The 16,348-nt window shown below is 40.3% G+C and overlaps 1 long non-coding RNA gene across 1 annotated transcript; it reads left to right on the top strand.

The window, feature by feature from the left end:
* Positions 1–6,878: 6,878 nt before the first annotated feature.
* On the top strand, positions 6,879–9,827 carry LOC124150330. The gene is made up of 2 exons (XR_006863240.2): positions 6,879–8,447; positions 9,735–9,827. It is a non-coding gene; the product is annotated as an uncharacterized LOC124150330 (long non-coding RNA).
* Positions 9,828–16,348: the final 6,521 nt, after the last annotated feature.

Below are 16,348 nucleotides of genomic sequence, written 5' to 3'. Positions count from 1 at the left end.
GTCGATGTTATACTTGGGCGTATTCTTTAGATCAGCTGTTATTTAGAAGACCTCCGTGGTCTAGTGGTAGAGCGTCATACCAAAAGACGTTAAAAGATGGTACTTGTTACCCTGACTGTTGCCCGGCATTAAGGGTCTGAAAGAAGGACTGGTCGGCTCAGAGTCAGTATACTGTGTCTGAATGGGGTATTTATGTTAGATGACAGTGAACAAGGATACATCAAAGGTAATGTATTGTAGAAACATATCAACTGCTAAAACGGAATGCTTTTTCAGATGTTGGGAAATAGTTATTGTTATCTAGGACTCCTAATAACAGAACATCTAGTTTATACCAGGATGGCGATGGCAGTGGCAAACGCGGTCAGCAGAACACTGAGACTACTTATCTCTTATGAATACACAATGCCATTTAGAAAGTGGTCAAATGTAACAAATGTGTGGGATAACACTTTCTTAGTAAAGTACAGATTCTTGTACTTTTTTGGGTTGAGTCCCGTCCGGGATTCGAACCCACACCTGCCAGGGTGAGGCACCTAATCACAAGCACACAAAGTCAGCGATCTAACCCACTCAGCCAACGAGGCTTCCACAAAAATGAAAGTCCGAGTACCCCCCTGACAAAGTACGTGATCTAGACTACCAGTTGTCGGACTTCAACAGTAGGGAACCTTCGAGTCTGACTTCGGAGCTGAATCATACTTGACAGGTGACATACGATGGAGCCACAGGCGAGCTCTCTCCCTGTTCAGATGTGGTACAGCACCCCTTCATATAGAAATGGGACGGTACTGCAACAAAACTGAAGAAAGAACCTGTTTCAACTGCCCGGATTCTGTTGACGATGAGATGCATGTGTTACTCCAGTGTCCACTTTACAAGCATTTAACAATAGATATGTTTGCACTATGTTGTCAGTTTTATCCTGATTTTATTACAGCTTCCGACGAAGAAAATTTTACAATATTCATGTCTTGCCAAAATATTATGAAAGTTTGTGCCAAAACCTGCAAGTATGTTATATAATTACGTCTCTCATATTCCCGTAGAGGATGGCTCGGTTATATGTTGTTGTATATGTTGTTTATATCAGTACCTGGGCTGAGACGAAAATAAAATATTCTGTCTGTCTGTTAAACTGCGTCATGGAATTCGAATCGTACAAGCAGCCACACAAACACACACGTGCATGCACGCCGCCATATAACTGCAATAATATTGAACGCGACGTTAGACTCCATTGTATTGTTTGTATCAGCTGTTATTAAAGAGAGTGAGCATTAATCAACTTTCCCATCTATGGTGCAAATACACTTGACTCCAAATACAAAATGTTTTCAATCTATTATTTGAATTTCGTTAACTGTAAGCAAAGGAGTAGAGCATCAACCGACTTTCTCATCTTTTACACACACAATAAACTACGGTTTTAACGAACTCAAAGGGACCACTAATTGTAGTTCTTTATAATCCTAGTTCGTTATAAAAACGTTACACGTATGCAGCATCTATACAGCAAATGGCCGGGACCAAACGAAAGTTCGTTGTATAAGTCAGTTCGTTATAAGCGTGTTTGTTTTAAACGTAGTTTACTGTACTTGTATGAGGAGTGGTTCCCGTCCACACGCAACCTACATATAAATCGACTGGTACCCTTATGAAATGTATGCACAGGATCTATAAACTTCCAACACTGATAAAAGACCAAATTCAGTTTCACAAATCGCGTTTTCCCGAAAATTAGATGAGATATATTGAAATCAATAGACTAACGTCTGCTTTCTCAGACGTCGTCAAAGACAGAACAAGCCATGAAGTCAAACGAAAAGGTGTTAAATTTCCTGTAATTAATATAATTTTTTACATTCCATGATAAGACGAGTACCACATTCATAATTGGGACATCATCAGTCAGTTTACATTCACACAATCAGGTGACGGCGGGTATCCATACGTTATTTTAAGTCTAACTTAGGGCCATCCATTTAACTATTACGTCATTCGCCATGTAGTACGATATCCCATTCGTATGGTTTGTGATGATAACTAAACTAACATGCAATATCCACATTTGTTGGAACAGTTTGGTTACTGGTGAACAAAACAAATCGAGAACAGTCCCGCCAGAACAGCTGAGCTAAAATGATGTCTTAGCATAGCTTTTAGAAGCATTATGTTTCTGTTTGCTTTTTGTTTAGACTTTTCTCTTGTCTTTTGACGTCATGGGGCAAAACCGATTTTCATCATGTATATGAAGCTGTCTTTCGTGTCTAATGTGAAACGTTTTACATGAACATACAAATCCAGATTGTATATATCATTATGTCGTTCAGTGAGTGAGTGAGTGAAACCTTAACAGTATTCCAGTTATATCAAGGCGCGTCAGCTTAATGTGGGAGGAAAGCCCGAAGTGATGCAGTTCTCAGATGTTTACCATTTCGGTGAAACCCACGAGCACGGGTATGGTGCTGACAAACCTAGAAACATAATCGGGGGGAACCGGGATTCGAACCCACAATCATAGTCGTTTCTGTCGTGCCCATGGGACGCAACTCTGCACAGCGAATCGCGGCGCCTTGGATTAATGGGCCCCCTCATGTTGTTCAGATATTAGATAATATTTTGTTCGCTCACATTTACATGAAGTCCAATTTGCTGTTCTTTTTACGCAAAAAACAGTTTGAGTGTTTTCCAAACTAATAACACATGTCCTATAACACATGAGGGCGGTCGGGTTGCCTAGTGGTTAAAGCGTTCGCTCGTCACGCCGAAAACCCGGGTTCGATTCCCGACATGGGTACAATGTGTGAAGCCCATTTCTGGTGACCCCCGCCGTGATATTGCTGGAATATTGCTAAAAGCGGCGTAAAACCATACTCACTCACTCACTATAACACATGATGGTAAATCGAATTTAGTCGGAGGAAGTGACGGATTTGATATTCAGAGGTTGGGGGAATGGGGATCTGGGATGTTCTTCAGATTTAAATAGTGCCTGAAAGTATTTGTACTCAGATTTTAGAAGAGAAATATAAGCAGAGAGTGAAAATCCTGCCCTCTTCCCCCATCGCCCTACCCCGCGTCGAATATCAAATCGTCACATGACATGCGCCCACATCAAAGTCTGAACTTGTGATGTTCTTTACATCGAGTGGACCAAGTGCATCCACTCGCCCTTTGAAAACTTCAGGATGTGCATGTCATGATGTCATGATTGATCAGATAATCCAAATGTCGTCCCACAATAAGGTAAACCTGTCAAATTTGACAAATTGTCTGAAATAAAAATTGTAATGCACATTGATGTCCAGCGGCAGATTCCTCACACATTCGATCACTGACAGTGTATTTAAGATAATGAGGAAGTGACATTGCTTTTGTATTGTTAGGACAGTACATGATTATGGCACAATAGTCAAATAAATGTTTCTTTGACCGAAGAAAGTAATGTACAAGAGCATTGTTCTGGGGCGTCGCCAAGAAAATATTGGTATTATAATTTTGCACAAAAAAGTCGAATGCGACAATTGTAAGAGGTCGTTTTAACAAGGACGATATTAACAGATCCAGTTTACATTCATATTTTCCGATACATGTGTACTGGCCGTTGATCATAACTAACATTTCCTCCTTATTTTTATCATTATACATTGGATTGAATTAAAAACGACGTTTGATGAATTTGACAATGTTTATATACACGTGTACTAGGGGAACATCTCTCGGGCTCTAATGTATATACAACTGAGTAGAAGAAGTTACCCGAGAGCGTCTCTGCACCACACAAGCTTCGTTGTCTGTCAAGGAAATTATAACATATGACAAATGTTTCGGGATTCAACTAAATGTAGCGCCATTAATAGAAACACAATTGGCGTATATAGCATGTATGTATAAAATCAATAAAATATACCATCAATAAAAATAGCACCAAAGTTGGCACCAGAGGATTGAGTCATATGATGCCAAGAAGAAGATGAAGCTATGAGAGGGTAGTCAAATAACCATTACCGCGGTTACAAAAAAAATCTTTTCATATAATTCACTGTTGTTTCTGTATGTGAAACAGTATATGAAACTTTGTAAGTAGAAACAAAGGTGTTGCGCTGGAAAATTAATCCAAGGTACGAGTAAAGAAATGTTTATTTTTTCATACGAAAATATAAAGAAGGGAGTGCTAAACCTTTTCGCAGATGTAAACTGCCTAGCAAAATAAAATGTACACCCATGTTTGATGGTGGCTAATACGGTAACGAACAAGAAATAGTTATTCGATGTTGATGTTTTTTATATGATTTGACCTTAAGTTTGCTGTGTTTCGGCGACTGCATTCAGCCTGGAAATGTTTTAATATGTTATATGCTTGCAATAGTGTTTTGTCAAATCCCATTTTAAGTGTGTATTTTCTACTGCCCGGCAGATTTAATACATGAGATGAATTTTCCCTAAATGCGTTTTCTTGTTTTCATTACCCTCACCGTGGTGCCAGATTTTCAAAGCAGATGCTGTTCATGAAAATCACATTGGTATTACATATATCAACGCACAAACAACACTAATAGATATCTTCAAATGATCTTTTCAAAAGTTGACTCCAACGACAGCAGTCATTTTAAATTGTTTTGTTACTCGACCGTAACATCTCAGAACAGTATCGGACATTTCATCACGTGTGTACAGAGCAATATATTCGATAGATATAACCCTGTTGATATCATCCATGCAGTGTCTCAGTCTCCTTGTTACAAAAGCCTTTCAATATTCATGAGCTATCGCTGCTGAAAGCGTAGTCGATTGTACGATGCCGAGTATATCATAAGCATGTGGTTATGAATCACTTTCAAATAGTGATGTTCGCGAAAAGATGAGCCTATCCTGCCCAACCGACTGTACCCGTCACAAACGCATGCAAAGGCAAGTCAAGTGTTCCCCTGAAAAATAAAACACGGGAACATATAGTTCAAGTCAATTTTTTGGTAACTGTCAACTTTAGAAATGCCATCTACAATGTTTCGAAAGTTTTACTGTTGTATTGAATGTTGTAACCTTCATCAAACAACTTCATTCTCGCTGTACCTCAAAAGTTGTGAAATGTAAACATCAGAGGCGGGAGCAGCCTGAATATTTGTCAACAAGGACATGTCATCAGTTAACATTCTGACCTTATATGTGGATTTTGTTATTTGTCACTAAAACCAAGTTCCTTGATCAAACAATTCATGAATGTAGTGATGCTGTCATACAAGGGTTATGTTTGTTGAGGCCTTGGTAGTGGGACCAACTACAAACTGTTCACGTGGGGCATCCGGACTTTGGATGACGGATCGCTGGGACAGAATTGGTTTATTCTAATTCTGTTTCCTCTTTTTCCAGTTTGTCTATTCTACCAATGACAATACTCGCACGCACTGACTAAACTTAAGGCCCCTCGTCTCGTTTTAACCATTTGTGGGCATATGCTTCGACAGCTTCCATAATGATTATAAAGTTTGGATCCAAATTAGTAGGGGGCTGTTCACGATATATTGGTCCATATTTGAATAACTGAAGAAGGCTGGTATTGTCAACAATCGACAAGTCAAAACAAGTACATGTAACGGAAAGGTATAAAGGAACAACAATATTCTTGCATTTCATACTTTTCTGTGTAATTTGGAAGTAATTCATCTTTAAAAATATCAAACCGTTTCGTGTCGTTCAAGGGTCTAACTGTTACAATGCAAATGAGCAGATTTTAGATTCATTAATTTGTATTTTATGAAAGTAAATGAAGAAAAGGTATGTTATATATTAATTTGAATGTTACATGTATACTTACACATGATCGTTAAATAGTCATACTGACGGGACGAATGAATCACAGAAAACAATATTTTAATAGACCATAGTGTGACAATTCACAGACCTGACATGCATCAAACGGTGCATGTATTGTTGCACACACAAAGACGGACGTGAATCACGTTTACACAACAAACCTATTTAGAATTCATCACTCAGGTGACAGATGTGACACGTGTAAACTGACGTTATAAAATGAATAAGAGAATGTGCTGTATCGCTTGAAAAATAGTTTGTGAAATGGGATTGGAACCCTGGAATCGTTTGATCTTTTCGTTGTTTATGAATACGTTTTTTTTTGTATCTCAAACCTTAAGTTGTAAAGAACGTGGCATTCGTCTAGGCGAAAAGGGTACCACACAATATATTTAGCTTGATCATTACTTCTCGGACCCCGTCGATTTAGTTTTTTCTTTATCTTCTGATAACAAGGCAGAGCCAGTCGTTACGAAAGCATATACGACCGTCCATTGCCTCATTACGTCATAGCATTCCAGAGTCAGAAAACACGTTGGTAGATGAGGTGATGAATTGAAATGAGATGTAACGTTCATTGCACTTACAAATCGTTTTTTAACATTAATAAGCATAATACTACAAACTCCCAGACGTCACATTGCCTAGACGGTGCATACAAACAACCTCATGTCCGTTTACCGATTGTTGATACGGAGGTACCCAGTCAAGAAGAGGTGAAATACAAATTATTATAAAACGAATAAATGTTGATGACGTAAACAGAAATCATTTCTTATGTAATCTCCACAACAATGTGCAGCTCAATCCATCATTTGGTTAAGAAAAAAATAATCGATGTCAATAACAACTTAATATGCCCGATCACGTCTGATGCTATAACCAGACTGCGGGCTAGGTGAGCTAACAGAAAATGAGTGATAGTTGTTCTGTTCTAAAAAATGCCTTTGTGATCAATCTTGCAACATCAAAATATTGCGTTTTTATCCCATTTCGCCTCAGTGGATTTCTATATAAAGCAGCTGAATTTGAAGGCAAATCATAATCAACCTTCGTCTGGATTTGGTGAGTATTAGGTTACACTAATTCTATACTGTATTGGCATAAGTTATTTAATTATTTTATCTCCTTTGGCACGCCAGAAAACTTTCATTGTGGGTTCTAACTCCAGATTCGCCCTATGTTTCTAGGTTTGTCAGCACCATACCTGTGCATGTGGGTTTCACCAAAGTGGTAAACATCTATGACCTGCATCATTTCGGGTTTTGCTCCCACATCCAGCTGACACGCCTTGATATAACTGTAACAATGTCCAAGGCGGCGTTAAACCCAATTCAGTCACTCATCTACTGATCACTCATCTTATGCCTGATACGTCCACAAAACTGTTCAGGTTCAGCAAAAGTGTTTGCGTAATTAGCAATCCATCCCTGCAATATTGTCAGAACAGAATTAATTCAAACAGGGTAACTGTATACCAACGATCAATACATTGCCAATACGGCTTAGCCGTCCAGTGAGGAATAATGGTGTAAGATGACGGGAATATCTAGGCATGTTAATGATTTTGTTGTGTTGTTGCTTTGGTGAGGGCAACGGCACGTATCACACCATTGTCGATCATTCCAACTAGGTGTCTATGCATGATATTGTTTTCATCTGATATCAAATACTTGTCGAAGGACGAACGGACAGATAAAATGTAATGACTGATTTCTTTGTAGATATTTGAATTAAGAGTAATTAATGAGGTATGTTTATTCGTATTGGTTATCATAACATTTTATATATGTTCCACTGTACGGGTGTCCCAGCCGCCTTAGGCGCGGCAATTCGCTGTACAGAGTTGTGTCCCTTGGTCACGCAAGACACCAATGATCGTGGGTTCGAATCCCGGTTTGCCCCGATTATGTGTCCAGGTTTGTCAGCCCCATACCTGTGCACGTGGGTTTCACCAAAGTGGTAAACGTCTAAGATCTGGCTCTCGGGCTTTCCTCCCACATCCAGCTGACACGCCTTTATATAACTGTAACAATGTCCAAGGCGGCGTTAAACCCAATTCACTCACTCACCTGTTAGTATCTTATCGTACATGATACGAATTAAGAAATACATGTTAACTGTACCAGCCTTTAAGGATACTAGAGGGTCGAAGGTGGCCCAGTGGCTTAAGATGCCGAAGTTCGCTGCTAAATGCATTGTCGATTTTACAGTTTGAATGAATCACTATCACATAGTGATGATACCAAGTGTTCGCGAAGTGTGGCGATCAACCTCGGTAAATAGCTTGAACACCCTATGCAAAAACGCTACAACCATTCTGTTTGATTTCTGTTTATTCTCTTGTCTCCACAGGAACCTCAAAATGAAAGCTGTTCTTGCACTCCTTGTTGTGCTCGTCTTGGTGGGTGTTTCCATGGCCTACATCATCCCATATCCCGAACATCACTTGCCCTATCCCGAACATCACTTGCCCTATCCCGAACATCACTTGCCCTATCCCGAACATCACTTGCCCTATCCCGAACATTTGCCCCACAAGCACCAGCCCGGCCACGGAGGTCAAATTCCTTACCCGGAACCTGAGCATCGTCCATGGAACAAATACTTTGGATAGAGTGCTGCAATAAGTATGTGATATATGTTGTAACATTTATCCTTATAGGGGGGCAAGGGGGTTGTGCTCGTGGGTTTCAAAGTGGTAAACGTCTAAGACCACCATCTCCCTCACTTCTCACTCACTTTCTTCTTTTTAACCTACCAATCGAATATTAAATTACTAAATACATTGCTGAAAATTTCGGTGCCAGGGATAAAATACATAAAGAACAAGGGACATGTTACATATTATTATAATTATTATAAGTTTATACATGGCCGAGGAGACACCAATTTAAACATCAAAGATTTAGGGGGATTTATACTTGAACTCGATTCCAAAGCAATGAAGAGAACAAAATCATGGGAGAAAATAACATTCGCGAAACTTGTGAGTGTTGCCATCATGTCGGCACCAGATCTACTGATACTATATAATCCATATAGAATAGATACTATATTGATCACGGGTACTGAATATTTATGTATTCATGAAGTTTCATTGGTGTTCGGGTATTCTGTACGGTACCGCACTGGTGATATGTGTTCAACAAAAACAACGTGACTAGAAAACGGAAACTGCTTTGCGAATAATTGCATTTGTCTAACAATTTTATTTTAACGTGGCATCACACCACACACAGGTCATTTTTTTCAAAAAGCTGTATCTGCACAGTATATATTGTGTGGTGTAGTGCGGTGCTGTGCTGTGCTGTGCTGTGCGGTGCGGTGCGGTGCGGTGCTGTGCTGTGCGGCGCGGTGCTCTGCGGTGCTGTGCTGTGCTGTGCTGTGCGGTGCGGTGCGGTGCGGTGCGGTGCGGTGCGGTGCGGTACAATATTCTCTCATCATTTCAAATGCAGTGAATACCAAACAATCAGTATACATTAACATGCCCTAGATGTACTTGTACATAACCTTTCAGAACAAATAATCATGAAGCATTTACTGTTCATATCATTCCTTATCAGCGAATAAATAACACTAATAAAACTAAAGAAAAATACCTGTAAGAAAAGATTTTACGGGTAACAGCATTGTTAAAGATACTGTTGTTGACGATATACAGATTCTACACTGATCATGGTGTCATGGCACTGTTACCTCTTGAAATAGGAGAGACAACTTCTTCAGTAAAGACAATAAGACAGTCAAAAGGTGATTGTCGAAATCAACCGAACATAAAACAAATGACCGAGATTGTGTTTCAGAACATTTTTGTGTGTTTTTTATCATAAACATTTTAGAGAATTATTGAATTGACTAAATAATACAATAAACCTGCACGTCATACATATGATCGTATGCATCCTTTGTTTCAGACTCGCTTCCCGATTTCTGGAAATGTCTACTCAAGAGTTGCCTACTGTGTGCGATCGAATGTTCATGTCCAAGTAAAGCAAAACGATATTGAATCTGTCGTATGTTCTTTATTTTACTTTTAGTACTGAATTAACTATTGGAGCACAATCCATAGGAGAATTATTTTGTGTGTTATTTTCACTGCAACGTAATGTTGTACGTTCGCAGTTTAGCCGACACCGATCGACTCCAGGAGAAAACTCTTCAGGAAGAAAAGAGTAGTTTGTGATAGTCAGTCAAATAACAGACACATGTTCCTTCACACAGTACACCTACTTCTACTACTCAAGTCACCTAGCGTACAATGGCGGCTGATGACACGCCAATGGCGAAGACAGAAATGTGATGGACACGTTTTCATTTTACTTACTAAAGCTTACAGGCGAAGATAGACTTATGGTTTTCTACTCTTTTGTTTCTTCTTTCAATGCAAGTTACGTTACAGAAGCTAGTACCTTTATTAATGGAAAAGATAACACCCGCGAAATCTCTCAAGAGACTAATACGGAATCCAAGAGCAAAGCAGAATCAGTATAGTGCTAGGGAGATAATGTAAACATTTTTTTATTCATTCATTCATTCATTCACTCACTCACTCACCCACTCACTCACTCACCCATATCAATGTATATGCTTGTATCAATGTAACACTTAGCAATACATTTTAGTAACGTTTTGTACAGTTAGTGTGACATAGGCCTGTACGGATGGGTGTTGTACACTACTCACTAGACTAACATCTATTCTCTGAAATGAACAAAGAAACAGTTTTTAACTTACAGTTATGAAATATATAAAAAGGAGTCCAGAAACTTTCTTCATTTTCAGATACTGCAGTAATCTAGACTTGTCAAACATTATAGACTTGCATGGGCTGTATTGGATATATTTGTCTCAGAGTCTGTATGACAGACTAACTACACACCTACCTTCTGTGATACTGAGTTTGCAACACGAGACACTTCAATCAAATCTTCTTCCTAATGGGGTGTATCCTTCCCAGGATGTGCAGGTCTGATGAGGTGCAGCCATCTCGTGAAAATGCAAGCCTCACGAGGTGTATCCTCTTCAGAATGTGCTTGCCTTACTGGGGAATGCATGTCTCACGAGGTGTATCCTCTTCAGGATGTGCTTGCCTTACTGGGGAATGCATGTCTCACGAGATGTATCCTCTTCAGAATGTGCTTGCCTTACTGGGGAATGCATGTCTCACGAGGTGTATCCTCTTCAGAATGTGCTTGCCTTAGTGGGGAATGCATGTCTCACGAGGTGTATCCTCTTCAGGATGTGCTTGCCTTACTGGGGAATGCAAGCCTCACGAGGTGTATCCTCTTCAGAATGTGCTTGCCTTACTGGGGAATGCATGTCTCACGAGGTGTATCCTCTTCAGAATGTGCTTGCCTTAGTGGGAAATGCATGTCTCACGAGGTGTATCCTCTTCAGGATGTGCTTGCCTTACTGGGGAATGCATGTCTCACGAGGTGTATCCTCTTCAGGATGTGCTTGCCTTACTGGGGAATGCATGTCTCACGAGGTGTATCCTCTTCAGAATGTGCTTGCCTTACTGGGGAATGCAAGCCTCACGAGGTGTATTCTCTTCAGAATGTGCTTGCCTTACTGGGGAATACATGTCTCACGAGGTGTATCCTCTTCAGAATGTGCTTGCCTTACTGGGGAATGCATGTCTCACGAGGTGTATCCTCTTCAGGATGTGCTTGCCTTACTGGGGAATGCATGTCTCACGAGGTGTATCCTCTTCAGAATGTGCTTGCCTTAGTGGGGAATGCAAGCCTCACGAGGTGTATCCTCTTCAGGATGTGCTTGCCTTACCGGGGAATGCATGTCTCACGAGGTGTATCCTCTTCAGGATGTGCTTGCCTTACTGGGGAATGCATGTCTCACGAGGTGTATCCTCTTCAGGATGTGCTTGCCTTACTGGGGAATGCATGTCTCACGAGGTGTATCCTCTTCAGGATGTGCTTGCCTTACTGGGGAATGTATGTCTCACGAGGTGTATCCTCTTCAGGATGTGCTTGCCTTACTGGGGAATGCATGTCTCACGAGGTGTATCCTCTTCAGGGTGTGCTTGCCTTACTGGGGAATGCATGTCTCACGAGGTGTATCCTCTTCAGGATGTGCTTGCCTTACTGGGGAATGCATGTCTCACGAGGTGTATCCTCTTCAGGATGTGCTTGCCTTACTGGGGAATGCATGTCTCACGAGGTGTATCCTCTTCAGGATGTGCTTGCCTTACTGGGGAATGTATGTCTCACGAGGTGTATCCTCTTCAGGATGTGCTTGCCTTACTGGGGAATGCATGTCTCACGAGGTGTATCCTCTTCAGGGTGTGCTTGCCTTACTGGGGAATGCATGTCTCACGAGGTGTATCCTCTTCAGGATGTGCTTGCCTTACTGGGGAATGCATGTCTCACGAGGTGTATCCTCTTCAGGATGTGCTTGCCTTACTGGGGAATGCATGTCTCACGAGGTGTATCCTCTTCAGGATGTGCTTGCCTTACTGGGGAATGTATGTCTCACGAGGTGTATCCTCTTCAGGATGTGCTTGCCTTACTGGGGAATGCATGTCTCACGAGGGTACTCACGCCACACGAAGTGTATATCTCCCAGGGTAGGTAGGTCTCACGAGAGGTATACTACCCTGTCTTTGCATGTCTGACGAGATGTATCCCTGCTGTCGTATGAGGGTTTGCCGACGTGTATCACTCCCAGGATAGCTCGACATGTGTGACCCTTTTCGGGATATCAATACCTTAAGGGATATCCTTCCAGGGTTAAAGATGCTTTGCGAGGTTTATCCTTAATTGAGAATGCATGTATCATGAAGTGTATCCCCTCCGTTGTAGGTATGTCGGACCAGGTGTATCCTTCCCGGGGTATGCATGCCTCACGAGGTGTATGCTTCTTGGGGAAAATGTGAATGATCAATATCATACCTCAATTCAGCTTATGTTTGATTCCATTAATTCCGTGATAATCAGACAACAGTGAATATAGATGGTATACATAAATGTCCATGATATATTGTTTGATAAATAAGTATCATTGTCTAAAATTATATTTGGCTATCTATAATCCATCTAATGTGAACTCATTAAGCTTTCACTGGTGGAAATGCAATTCACTTTAAATCTATTCAAAGTTATATTAAATCCTACACTTGCAGTTAAGGTACAGAACAAATATTTTGAACTGAGAGGTTATACTCGTCAACATACCTTGAGGGGGGTTCATGCCACGTAGGTGAGTAATTTAGTTGATTTTAACGCCGCTTTTAACAGTATTCCAGTTATGTCACGACGTGTCAGCTTAATGTGGGAGGAAAGCCCGAAGTGATGCAGGTATCAGACGTTTACCACTTCGGTGAAACCCACGAGCACAGGTATGGTGCTGGAAAACCTAGAAACATAATCGGGGCGAACCGGGATTCGAACCCACAATCATAGGTTTCTGGCGTGCCCAAGGGACGCAACACTGCGAATCGCGGCGCCTTGGACGACTGGGCCACTCGTGCCCCCTAATGCAGGTCTAAGATGTTTACCACTTTGATGAAATCCACGAGCACGAGTATGGTGCAGACAAACCTAGACAAATAATCGGGGCGAACCGGGGTTCGAAAAAACCGTCAATGGTTTCTGACGTCCCCGAGGGACACAACTCTGTACAGCGAATTGCGGGGTCATACGCGGCTGGGACACCCGTAGTGCGGAACCGATATGCAATGTTATAATAACCCGTACGAATTAACAAGCCTAATTAATTACTATCAATTTAAACATCTACATCTATCTGTCCATACGTGTCATCCTTCTGCAAATATTTAATATTATCAGTTGAAAAGAATATCAACATATTTAGACACCTTATTTGGAATAAACGAAAATGTCACGTGGCAATGGTGTGATGCGTGCTATTATCTTCATCATAACAAAAAAAAATAAACATGCCAATATATTCCCGTCGATTATTCCTCATTGGACGATTGAGCTGGATTGACAATATATTGATCCTTGGTATAAAGTTACCCTGTTTCGGAATTATTTCTGTTCTGACATTATTGGAGCAGTTGGTCTGCTAATTAGACAAACACTTTTGCTAAATTTCAACAATTTTGTGGACGGTATCAGACCAAGTTCTGCACTTTTTTCATCGCTATTGATCTATTTAACATATCTGCAATCAGGTATTGCGTAACAATACCGTGGATTAAACATGAAGGTTTGCTACGGGGACATTTGTACAAGTTCACTCTGTATCTGAGTTAATATGTTGTCAATCTATTGGTAGTCTAACCTTTTGTTGTCGGTACTTTTAGTACCAGTGCTGTTCTACCCGTGAAGTTGGTTGGTTGGTTTGTTGTTTAACGCCGCACTCAGCAACATTCCAGCTATGTGACGGCTGTCTGCAAATAATCGAGTCTGGACCAGACTATCCAGTTATTAATATCATGAGCATCGATCCACGCAGTTGGGATCGATGACATGCTTCAACCAAGTCAGCGAGCCTGACCACCCGATCCCGTTAGTCGCCTCTTACAAGGATAGTCGCCTTTTACGGCAAGCATGGGTTGCTGAAGACCTATTCTACCCTGGATCTTGACGGGTCTACCCGTGATGTGAAACAGTTCCTGTGCGTAATGACTTTCCAGTCAGGCACATTATTTAGTTATACTTAGTTTTTATATGATAACTGTGTTAGTGATTCAGGTTGTTTTGCTTAAAAGGTTTGTAGTCATAATAAGGTTAGTAATCGTTTCAAATTTGAATTCGTTATCATACATCAAGAAGAAATTACTTCAAAGATTATATTCAATGTTACTATACCAAGTTGGTGTGTATAATAATGAGTAATGATTCAAATGTCAATCAGCAAGACTCTATTTACCTACATAGTTGTACAAAACACACCAGAGTATATATTTCATATCAATTATCATGAGTCTGCTATTACAGGGTTGCTAAGTAACAACATCGCCTTTCAACAACAATATACCTTTACAAATACAATTATGATGACCTAATAAGGTCATGCATCAAAAATACATATCCTCATGACGTATACTGCAGATGCTAAGGACACACATATCCAAAATGTAGACTTGTAAATAAATGAGTAAACTTTTAAATTGTATTACATATCTTGGTCTAAGAAGAACATGAACTTGTATATTTTTATGAACGGCTGATTTTTTTCCGTGAATTATAAAGGATCACAGCGTGGTTACTGTAGGTTCGTCAACTTGTGGAGGATCATTGCCAGCAAACGCTACTGCCCGGTGTTCCTCTGTCACCCTGTCCCGTCTACAAGGTGGGGCCCATCGATTTCAGCGTCTGGCGTGCAAGGGGCCTTCATTCATGTTCATGTGTGTGAGTGGGGTTCACTGCCACTTGCATGTGGTACCTGTATTCTTACCTTTATCAGCGCTAGAATGTACATGGTGTTCTGCTATTTGCCGTACAGGGATCCCTTACCAGGATCGTGTGATCACTTGTTCGAATCCCAGATTTGTCATCCTAATGATCATGAGTTTGTCAGACCGTACCAGATTTGTTCAGTGGGATTACTCTGATCATTTGGAGATTTGTGTAGAGGACAAATAATGCTTCTTACCCAAGTCTCTCGCCGTTAACATAGAGATTATTAAATACATCTATTAATACAAGGGATATATGATGACATTGGTCGTGTTCGCGGCGTGTATAATTTGAGTCACTTAAAGCATGCACGCAGAATGGTTTGGCCGTACTCGACTTAGGAGACATAATGACATTACATACACTATAAAACAATACAACACACACACACACACACACACACACACACACACACACACACACACACACACACACACACACACACACACACACACACACACACACACACCAAACACAAACGATGTGGCATACATCATAAGTGCATAATATTCTCGTTATAAGACGAAAAAATACTCAAATGAAATTTGATCAGTTATATTAATTGGTGCTGAACTTAACTACACCACAACCGGATTTCATTGTCTTATAAGTTTTGATGTCATACTTACACATGTCGTACTTTCAGTGGATTGTGAGGTAAAATATCAATATTCTATGGCCAGGTAAATGTCAACATGATAAATATACGTGAATTTGGTAAAACTGCAAAACGTTCCAATGTAAAGAGAATTGATTACATCAAGCGAGAGAACGAAAAACATATCTGAGTTTGCGAAACAAAATATGTTGTAGTTTGTGCGCTGAAGACACCTCACTGTCCCCTCACCGTTGTCATGGGTGCAGGGGCAGTCACACATGGTACATGGGGAGACAATACTATTTTTATTTATATTTATACAAATACATATTACAAATAAACAGATATAATACAAGATAAAATACATTGCAAGAAACATATTAAGATAATATTCAATTAAAGTCAATTATATGCATATGGCTATTGATTTAATTAACATATTTAACGTTTAACGTCTACATACATCTTCAAACATTGTACGACACATATTCTAAAACATACGATCTGGAAATCAACTAAATGAGAATGGTTTGTAATGTACGGT

Source organism: Haliotis rufescens, unplaced genomic scaffold (genome assembly GCF_023055435.1).
Source record: "Haliotis rufescens isolate VD_foot unplaced genomic scaffold, xgHalRufe1.0.p SCAF_1, whole genome shotgun sequence".
Taxonomy (NCBI): domain Eukaryota; kingdom Metazoa; phylum Mollusca; class Gastropoda; order Lepetellida; family Haliotidae; genus Haliotis; species Haliotis rufescens.
Note: the sequence above shows the minus strand (reverse complement) of the source record. Positions and strands in the feature narration are given on the sequence as shown.